General features: G+C 44.2%; 1 pseudogene across 1 annotated transcript; it reads left to right on the top strand.

Annotated features, from left to right (window-relative positions):
- The first annotated feature begins 446 nt into the window (after window positions 1-446).
- Window positions 447-964, top strand: LOC311617381 (phosphoglycerate mutase 1-like; annotated as a pseudogene). Its single transcript has one exon. The product of its transcript is annotated as a phosphoglycerate mutase 1-like (transcript).
- Window positions 965-8,300: the final 7,336 nt, after the last annotated feature.

Raw genomic sequence — 8,300 nt, 5'->3', positions numbered from 1 at the left:
TCCTTCCTGCTAGGGCAATCTAGCAGCATAGTCAACAGTCTGTCCTCTGCGCACAATGCGCGCGACTCTCGGGCTCTGCCTTTCGCCGCTCCCTTGAGTTTCCACCTTACAGCCCAGAATCTTTCTGTATGAGCCTGGGTCCCCAGGGTCTTGCCCAGAACTGGTGTTTAGCACAGTCCAGAGCTTTTATCTCCTTCCCACTAGGGAACGCCAGCCAGGCTCAGCCGCCTCCTCCTCTCCGACTCCGTCCTCTCCCCACTCTTGCACCATGTCTCCGTACCTTAGGATTTTACAGCTCTTCTGATTTTCCTTCTGTTTTTCTCTTTCCTTCTAGTTGTAGAATTTCCAGTCATTCAACTTTTCTGTAGTTCTGGAAAATATCCATTTTGTATTTTAGTTGTATTTTTTTGAAATTGTTGTGTGAGGCTGCAGTTAGGTGTTTACCTATGCCACCATCTTGGTTTCTTTCCAAGTCTTTTTTCCTGACTGGTCTTAACAAAGCAGAAACTTCTGCCAAGTATGGTGAGGCTCAGGTAAAGATCTGGAGGTGCTCTTATGATATTCCACCACCACCGATGGAGCCCAAGTTTTCCTTCTACAACAACATCAGTAAGGAACACAGGTGTGCAGACCTCACTGAAGATCAGCTACCCTCCTGTGAGAGTCTGAAGGACACTATTGCCAGAGTTCTGCCCTTTTGAAATGAAGAAATAGTGCCCTAGATCAAGGAGGGAAACAGGTACTGACTGCAGCCCATGGCAACAGCTTTCAGGGCATTTTCAAATATATGGAAAGTCCTTCTGAAGAAGCTATCATATGGAACTGAACATGCCACCTGGTATTCCATTGCTTATGAATTGGACAAGAACATGAAGCCCATCAAGTCCATGCAGTTTCTGGGGGATTAAGAGACCACACTAAAGCCATGGAGGCTGTAGCTGCCCAGAACAAGGCTAAGAAATGAAGGCAAGCAGACAGAGGACTTTCTTCCCTTCCTCCCGTCCCGTTCTCCTGCATCTCTCCTGTGCACATGTCACACTGACCACATCTGTAGGCATTTTAGGCTGTAACTGCAGATGGGGACTGGAGACTCCCAATTTTCTTTTAGCCATTTTGTCTCCTACACCCACTCCCTTCATGCAATCTAGTCAGTATGGCACCTCTGGATTATGGATCCTCAGTCCAAGCTGAGGGAGGCTCTTACCTAAAAAAACCTCTGGTTATTTTCTAGTGTTTTGTTTATTACTAAGGACCTGTTTGAGAGTAGGGGGATAGGGAAGAGCCATGTTAAGGAATGGCCAATGAGGAGAGACAAGAGAGTGTATTTGTGTTCCCCCAGCAGTCCTGTGCTATTCTGTAGTCAATTGAACTCACTGGGGGGCTCTAGTCATTCCAGTGGAAGATGAATGCTAGGTGATTCAAATAAACATTTCCTCCTTGACTCCAGAAAAGCTGACTCCAGAATATTGGAATCAATCCTGAATGTTAACCTGTTGCATTTACTTTTACCAACAACTATATATATTATTATATATACTATATTATTATATATCCTATATAATAAAGAGGCAATATGAAAATTGACCATAACTCCAACACACAAGATGGCCACCCCCATATGGTCAAAGATGGTCACCCCATGTGGACACAAGATGGCCGCCACAAGATGTTCAGCAGGGGAGGGCAGTTGGGGGGGACCAGGCCTGCAGGGGAGGGCACTTAGGGCAATCAGGCTGGCAGGTGACCAGTTGGGAGCCAGCAGTCCTGTATTGTGAGAGGGATGTCGACTATCCATTTAGGTCTGATCTCTAAATGGGCAGTTGGACATCCCTCGAGGAGTCCCAGATTGGAGAGGGTGCAGGCTGGGCTGAGAGACACACACCCCGTACATAAATTTTATGCACTGGACCTCTAGTGTGTGTGTGTGTGTGTGTGTGTGTGTGTGTGTGTGTGTGTGTGTGTGTATTTATTGTATTTATATAAAACAAAAACCCTTCTGTGGTTTTTAGTGGTGTATGAACTATTCCCACATGTGGTCACCACAAAATAAGCCATTCCTCACCCCTCACCCCAAGGTGGGTGAGCTCCTTGACTTGTAGGAGTTGTCATGTTTTGTTTTAGAATGCCCCACCCCACCCCACCCGCCTTATTGGCAGTGAAATGCCTCTTGATCATGTCCAGGTGTGTCTTTCACTTTGTTAGTTCTGAATCATGCTCCAGTTGCTTGGCCCTGCCACTTGGACCCAGTAAGCATTTTGAACATAACTATTTAATCTTTTTCAGATCGGTATAATAAAGTAGTGATTCTCAGTTAAAAATATATCTAGGCTGCTATGTAAGTAGATCATTTAGATTTGCAGTGGGGTTCAATTCAGAGTTATAGATAACTAGAGATATAAAACAAAGATTCAGATCTCTCTTCTAAAAAACAAAAAACAAATCTTGTGATATTTTTGAGGCCACAAGACTTGCCTTTATAAACAAATTAGAAAAAAAAATACAAGATGTCAGTTCTCATCAAATTGCAGAATGTTTGGCATCAATAACAATTTTTTAAAAAACTACAGAGATATAGAAAAGGGAAACACAAATATAGTCCAGAATTACTGGGATACATTACTTAAGAGAGTGATATTGGTTGTGGTCTGGGAATATAGGTAATATTTAGTTTATCAGAGAGGAGGAAAGAAGGTACAAGTTGCAACAGGGGCAGTGGTGGGAAAGCTGTACTAATTAATTGTAGACCTAAAAGGCTCAGTGAAGATAGAAGATGCGGCTATGATGGATGATATAACAGTACGTTAACATTATTATACATCACTACCCAATGGGCACTTCAGACCATCGACTGAAGTCTAGAGAAGGCCTCGTGTGCTGGCCTGTCACCCCAGTGCCTCTGAAGCAGCCTGGCCTCTTAGCAGGACTCCATTTCTCCTGCTGAACCTCTATTCTGAGAGCCAACCATGTTCAACCTGGCGCTAACAATCTCACCTCTTTGCACAGCACTCATGCTGTTCCCTGTAGGTGAGGCCACCTGGCCTTGGGAAGAAGCCATTAAAGACCCAGAGTTATCAATAACTTCCACAGAGTCAGCTAATGGAGGTGAGCCAATGAAAAAGCATTGTTCACAGAAAAGCACTGATCTGGGACTCACAACAGAAGAAGCCTTCTGGGCACAGTGATCTGCAATGCATCCCTGCTTCTGAATCAGTGGTCACATTACACTCCTAGATCCACTGCTTGGAACTGGGCAAAGTGAAAATCTGGTGCAGGGTAATGGGTTTAGTGCCTTCACCCATACTTATCCTCTAATACTTATGGTTTTGAAATGGGGAAATGTACCAAATCAGCTGACATTTCAAAAAGAAATAATATACCTTTTGTTGAAGGAACTCTGAAACCAGCACTCTTGGTATATGTTTTTAAGCAACTTGGCAATGTAGTAAATTTTCCTTAAAATTGGCACAATCATTCTATCTCAAGGAAATAATCTTAAGAACATGATCTAAAATAGAGAAATAAGTTTTATGCACAAAGATGTTTGTTATATTATATAAATATTTAAAATAGTAAAAAGTTGGAAAAATCTTAATTCCAGCAATTTGGGAATAGTTAAGTGAATTAAGGTATTACCATGTGTTGTAATATTAGTAATCACAATATTTTTATAAAAAATATTTTTTATTTTGAGAATGTAAAAGTTTTATATTATAATAGAGGCCTGGTGCATGAAATTCATGCATGGAGGGGGGATGGTGTCCCTTAGGACAACCTGCACCCTCTACACTCTGGGACCCTTCGGGAAATGTCTGACTTCCCTCTCACAATCCAGAACTGCTGGCTCCCAATCGCTCGTCTGCCTGCCTGATTGCCCCTAACCACTTCTGCCTGCCAGCCTGATCATCCCCTAACCACTCCCCTGCCAACCTGATAGATGCCTAACTTCTCCCTTGATGATCTGATACCCACTAACAGCCCTCTGCTGCCATCCAGGTCACTCCTAACTGTCCTCCCCTGCAGGCCTGGTTGCCCCCAACTGCCCTCCCCTGCTGGCCCAGTCACCTAAAACTGCCCTCCCTTGCTTAGTTGCCCTTAACTACCCTCCCCTGCTGGCCTGGTGCCCCCCAACTGCCCTTCCCTGCAGGCCTGGTCACCCCCAACTTCCTTCCCCTGATGGCCCGGTCACCCCTAACTACCCTCCCCTGCCAGCCTGGTCATCTCCAACTGCTCTCCCCTGCAGGCCTGGTCATCCCCAACTTCCCTTCCCTGCTGGCCATCTAGTGGCAGCCATCTTGTGTCCATATGGGGACAGCCATTTTTGGCCACATGGGGGTAGCCATCTTGTGTGTTGGAGTGGTGGCAATTTGCATATTACTCTTTTATTATATAGGATGTTAACCCACAAAATCAAAAAATTGTTTTAAATTGTATATTGGTTGTTAATTCAAGTTTGCTAGGAGGATGAAAATACAACTGTTATTTTAAAAAATAGTATTATCTCTATGGTTTGTGAAATTATATGTGCTTTCTTAAATCTCCAGCTATACTCTACAGACTTTCTGCATGAGTAGATATTTATTTTGTCATTGTAAATAAATAAACAGCTAATTAGAAAGAATAAACAACAAAACAAAAATGGGAAGGTAAATTGGAAATTATGAATTGTTTTACTTATATGGGATTCAGAATTCTGTCCTGTCTGTTGATCACAAACATTGCCTTTTCCCTGCCCACAATCATCCCCCTTAGTCCCATATGAAGTCAGTGGCGGTCCCACTGTCAGAGGAAGTTCCAGGGCAGGCATCTTTTCTATGTTTGCCATAAGGGAAGCTAGTTGGCACAGGTTTGGAGGCAGCTTTCCCACCTCGTGAGTGTAAACACTGATTTCAGCATGGCCCCTGCCCTATCATTTCTTGTGTGGCAAGGCGTGAGGCCTGCAGGGGCAGCATATACCTACAGCTGGTGTATGGGTTGTGCCAGCCTTGCCGAGTGACTAGCCAACTTGAAATGGCAACAGGAAGCAGATGGCTAGCAGTGCCTGCTTTGGCTGGCCCATGAGAGCCATCTGGAGCAATGGAAATAGGTCCGCCACCTGGAGAGGAAGGTGTTGGTAAATAAATAACGCTAATCTTCATATTTTACAATGTACGGTGTCCAGGGTGGAACCCAGGACAACCTGCTTCAGGCGTTGATGGAAAAACAATCCCAAGCTCATAGGATCTATACGGAAACCTTACTGGAGGGACAGCTTTCTGGAGGCCAGAGCCCCGGGACTCCACAATCCCAACAACACAATTTGACTCACAGTGATTGGGAGTGCCAGAGAAACAAATACAAAGATTGCGGGAAGCCCTTCTTTCCAGAGAAGACAGCCTGGACAGCATGCATTCGGTGTGGGTCCTGCCTCCCTTGACACTTCCTTCCAAGTTCCAGGTTCTCCAGCTGCCCTTCATGGCCCTGAGTAAAGAGTCAGTTCCACAGGAGCCATGACAGCCTTGGTCCAGTTACTCCGCATGTCTTCGGGTGCTTTCCCTTTTGACTTAAATACCTGGCTCCCCAAAGGGAGGTTATAATCCCCAGCACTTTAGGGGTGGAAGTACCTGTGTTCTGGAAGTTGAAATGTAAATAAAGGGGTGCTTAAGAGAAGCCAAGAGAAAAAGAGGAGAGATGTGATACTCATTCTCCTGCTTCTGCAGAGCAGAATTCTGTCCCTTCCCTGTGCTTTCCTGCAGTTCTCTAGCCCACAGAAGGGCCAAGAAGGCCCTTAGGCCTTGTTAAAGGCCTCCAGGTCCTCTTAACTACCACCATGACATTCCAGTGCAGCTCACATACTGACTCTAGGCAGATAGGAAAAGTGCCCCCTCTAGGCTGATGCTGTTCCTTTCCAGGAACCTGACCTGGGGGAAGGGAGCACCACCCTCTGTAGGGGATTACTAACTGTGGGGCTTAGCCAGCTTTAGGTCTTCAGCAGCAGCACAAAAAACAGGGCCTACACTTTATCATCACAAAATGTCATTTACTCAAGGACCTCAAAACTATGGCTTATTTATGTGTGCATATATAGCCTTATTCAACAAACATTTCTTGGAGGCTTACTCTTTGCTAGGTGCCGAGAGAAAATTTAAGTGAGCCAAGATCTCTGTTTAAAAAGGCTTCTGTGACTTGGGATGAGGAACACACAATACAATGTACAGATGATATATTGTACAATTGTGTATCTGAAACCTGTGGAATTTTGTTAACCAGTGCCACCCCCAATAAATTCAATAAAAAGGGGAAAAAAATAAAGGCTCCCTTATGATAAAGGTACAGAAGTTTAACATGTATGTTGAGAGAGAGAGGGAGAGAGAAAGAGAGAGAGAGAGAGAGAGAGAGAGAGAGAGAGAGAGAGAGAGAGAGAGAGAGAGAGAGAATGTGTGTGTGTGTGTGTGAGAGAGAGAGAGAGAGAGAGAGAGAGAGAGAGAGAGAGAGAGAGAACATATATGAAATATATACCCAATGTTTGGTAACAGGAGGAAATACCTCCTCTGCATGGGGAAGTTATAGGGGAAAAGACATTTTACCTGGCTTTTAAAGATTTGAGTTAGAATTTCCCTTTTAATCAGAAACTTTATATATTTATGGGGGGTTGGTAATATACGCAGCCCCAAATCTATTATGCAACTTCACAAGCAGCTCTGCATGGCGAAGTGACTAAGTTCTACAAAATGAGATGTGAGTAGATGGTGTGAGACTTCCAAGGAGTTCTCTTGAAAAACATGGAATGGCTATTTCCCCCTAGATATCAGTCTGGAACTCAAATGTGATTGCTAGGACCCTAGAAGCCACCTTGGGTTAGGAGCTGAACTTGAAAATATGGAAGCTATGCTTTGATGATGGTCAATGGAAAAACAGGACTCTGGGGCTGAGATAGCTATAGAGCTGCCACACCATCCCAGTGCTGCCCATCTCTCCCCTTCTTTTATCTGAGAGAGATTAAATTTATCTCTTGTGAGAGCCACTCGAAACATTTTTCTCCTTTCCTATAAATCCAAATTTAATCCTAATGACATAGAGTCTTAAAAGGGCATGGTGTATTTGGAAAATGACAGTTACTGAAGGGTGAATAAAAAGTATGGTAAAAAGAAAAAGAAGCATATTGATTGGATTTGGAAAGTCATAATAAAGGGTTTGGCTATCTTCACTTACAAAAGGAACTTGATCTTAATTGTTTCTTTGGAAACTGTATGATGGGAGGGTGGATTAGAGAGGGGAGAAATATGTGGCAAGAAAATCATTTAGAAAGATGAGCTAGAATTCAGCAAGAGATGACAAAAGTTTGGGGGAAGGTGGACCGTAACACTGAAGTTAGAATATGAACATTTTATTCTAGCTCCTAACTTTATTGCTGTTTGACCAATGAAACCTTAATTTACAAATGTTATACTTGCATACATGAATATACAAAAGAATCAACTAAAAATTATAAGAAACAGGGGATCTTAAAAATGGCTGAGTAAAAAAAAAAATCAAAAGGAGGAGAAACCAAGATGGCAGCATAGGTAAACGCCTCACTGCAGCCTCACACAACAATTTCAAAAAATACAACTAAAATATAAAGTGGACATTATCCAGAACTACAGGAAAGTTGACTGACTGGAAATTCTACAACTAGAAGGAAAGAAAAAACCAGAAGGAAATCAGAGGAGCTGTAAAAGCCTAAGGTACAGAGACATGGTGCACACATGGGGAGAGGACGGAGCAGGAGAGGAGGGGCGGCTGAGTGCCTGGTTGGCGTTCCCTAGGAGGAAGTAGATAAAAGATCCAGACTGTGCTGAACCCAAGTTCCGGCTGCATTGAACCCCAGTTCTGGCCGAGACCCTGGGGTCCCAGGCTCATATAGAGGGATTCTAGGCTGTAAGGTAGAAACTCAGGGGAGTGGTGAAAGGCAGAGCCCCGAGTCTCGCACATTGCGCACAGAGGAGGAACTGTTGACTGTGCTGCTGGATTGCCCTAGCAGGAAGAAGACAAAAGCTCTGGACTGCACTGAACCCCACTTCCAACTGCACTGAACCCCAGTTACGGGCTCATTGGCGGAGACACTAGACTGTCCAGTAGTGGGGAAAACTTGAGGGCACCTTTCTGTCAGAGGTGCTTGCAGTGAGTACCAAAGGACACTGAGGAACACTGAGACTCAGGAAACCAAGGCTATAGGCTGCACCCTGAAACTCTGCGCCATCCAAGCTGAGCACAGAGGCTTTTGAATAAGGCTGTCTCCCTGCATAGACACAGCTGATCCTCAAAGCCAATTGTCCTGGAGG

The sequence above is a fragment of the Pipistrellus hanaki genome (genome assembly GCF_964339955.1).
Source record: "Pipistrellus hanaki genome assembly, chromosome: 2".
In the NCBI taxonomy this organism is placed as follows: Eukaryota; Metazoa; Chordata; class Mammalia; order Chiroptera; family Vespertilionidae; genus Pipistrellus; species Pipistrellus hanaki.
This window is presented reverse-complemented; position numbering and strand designations above follow the sequence as displayed.